At 32.2% G+C, this 2768-nt stretch overlaps 1 pseudogene; it reads right to left on the minus strand.

The window, feature by feature from the left end:
* Positions 1-301: 301 nt before the first annotated feature.
* On the minus strand, positions 302-2498 carry LOC148566746 (uncharacterized; annotated as a pseudogene).
* Between the last annotated feature and the right edge of the window lie 270 nt (positions 2499-2768).

A 2768-nucleotide genomic window follows, 5' to 3' on the forward strand; every position in this document is an offset into this window, starting at 1 on the left:
ATGAAGCACAGACACGGACACGGACACGGGACACGACACGACGCGCAATACGGCGACACGCGAATTCTAAAAAGTTGTCGGACACGGGGACACGCATATATTAATAATATAATATATTTAAATAGAAATATGTCTTAATAGAGATATTTTCAAAAACAACCATATGATATGTATTACTTCCTAAAGTGTATAGGTATTCAAAAGATAAAATCCTAAACTCCTATGTCTTAATAGAGATAGTAAGAATTTTGTACATCACATGTACACAAAAAAAAAGTTATCTAAAGTCATTATTTCTCCATCATATATGGTTGATATCTTCATCATTAGAAAAAGTCACTCTTTCCAACTCCGGTTCATCAAGAGAAAGGTGAGCAACTTCAAGAACACCATTTTCTTCATCAATTGGTGAAAAAGCATCTGCAGCAATATCCCACATCATAGTTTCTCCTTTATTGTATTGTGGAGTTTTTCTTGAAAGAAGACGAAGGTTAGTGTGAAAAAATACTAAATTTTCTGCACGTTTAGGCTTCAATTTGTTTCTTTTTAGGGAATGGATAAAAGAATATGTGCTCCAATTCCTTTCACAACAAGAAGATGAAGATGGTTGGCCTAGTAGCCTAAGAGCAATTGGTTGAAGAAATTTTACTTTACCACCATGAATTAGCCACCAAGACTTTGCATCAACTATGCCTCTATCATTCAAAGAGTCATAATCATCAAAGACACCTCTACCATCAGAAAAGCTTGCAAATTCAATGTTTACCTTTCTCCTTTATTCTTCATTAGGAAAATACCTCTTCAAGCATTTAACTCTCTCATTAGTGATCTCAATATCTTGATGAGGAGAAACTCGTGTAGGATCTTCTCTCAACCATTGGTGGCTATAATACCTATATAATTAGTATTTAAGCATAAATTAATAATGATTCAATTATCACTTATAAATAAAAGTTATAAATAATAAATGTTAAAACTAAAAAGTTACCTTGGATTCAATGAATGTGCTAAACAATGAAGAGGTGTGCTACTTTTTGTCCATCTTTAAACTAATATTGAGTGCACAACATTGTAGAAGGACGATGACTCTTGTTCATCTTTTCTTTCATAGAGATATATAGTACTTTTTACTTTCTTGATCATTGAATCCCACATCTCATGGACCAAATGAAGAGTAGGTGCATCTGTGTCTGTACTTCTTAAAACATCATAAATAGGATTTGTGAAAGTAAGAATATAACCAATTTTTTGCCACCAATTTTCACTCAAAATCTTTTCTGTAACAAACTCAGCTTTGCTAATATTATCTTCCTTGTATGAAGACCACTTCTCACTTATAACCATCTCTTTGAGGCCTTGATTTAACAACCTAAATCTTTTGAGCATCACAATAGTAGAAGTAACTCGAGTAGGAGCAACATTAAGCAACTTCAATGTATTAAATTCATTGAAAATAGATAACCTCATATGATGATTAACAACGAAAATTTTTATAAAAGAAGCATCTTCAGCAATTTGAGTAATCCATGAGCATTCTTGATAAAAAAAAAATTATTCTTCTCTGTATTCTTAGCTGCACAAATGTCCTTTAAAGCAAGGTTTAGAGTATGAACAACACAAGGAGTCCAAAAAACAGATGGAAATTCAGCTTCAATCAATAAACCAGCCGCTTTACAAACCGGCGCATTATCAGTCACAATCTACACTACATTTGAGAGACCGACTTCTCTTATCACATCTCTTATTTGCTTTGCAACATAATCCTTGTCTTTGATCTCATCTGAACAATCTACAGCTTTCAAAAATATAGTCCCACTTTTAGTTACAGCCATAAAATTACGAAGAAGCCTCCTTTGGGGATCACACCATCCATCACTTACAATGCTCACTCCCTTTCCACTCTATGAATTCTTAGTAGGTTCTAACATTCTCCACATGTTGCTTCTCTTTCTCAAGCAAATCTGTCCTCAATTTATTATATCCAGGAGGAATATAACCATCAATATAATTATTGGCAGCATAAGAAAAAGCTTTGACAAAATACGGATTTTTTGCTAGATGAAAAGGTAATCCAGATGAAAAAAACATTCTAGCTATATGTGAATCTAGAGTCTCCCTTGCATTCACATTAAAAGCTTTCTCTAAAGGTCCATTAGCTCTTCTTTTTCTTGAATCAAGTTCACTTGCATTAGATAAGGGTGGAAGAGGAATTGACTTAGCCTTTTTACTTTCATGCAACAATGTACTTTCACTATCAAGTTTCTTAAGTTCTTCAAGCTTTGTTGATGTAACTTTTGCACAAAATCTAATTCCTTTTCCTGAAATCTTCAATAAATATGCTCTTAATCTAGTATAATAACCACTGAATAAAACCTTGCAAAATTTACATTGAAATTCAAGATTTCCGCCCCTTCAATTTTATCTTTCTTTGTTACAAATTTCCATAAAGGCTTATCAACACTTTCTTCAAAATTATTTTGAACACTCTCTGAACTCATCTCTCACAATCCTACAATAATTTAAGAACCAAAATTATTTTTTTACAATTCAATTTCTTGAGCAAAATAGAACTAAAAAAAGCATAAAGAGAAAACAAAACCAAAAAAAATTATTATATAATACTAAACATTTGTGTAAGTAAGCTGAGTTCATTCCCCGCTATTATTGTTTAATGTTTACTAAAAAAGAAATAGATAAAAACATATTATAAGAGGTGTGAATTGCCAAGGACCACAACAAAACCTTAACAAATAATCTTTCAATATGAA

Source organism: Arachis ipaensis, chromosome B4 (assembly GCF_059453495.1).
Source record: "Arachis ipaensis isolate K30076 ecotype BB chromosome B4, ASM5945349v1, whole genome shotgun sequence".
NCBI lineage: Eukaryota > Viridiplantae > Streptophyta > Magnoliopsida > Fabales > Fabaceae > Arachis > Arachis ipaensis.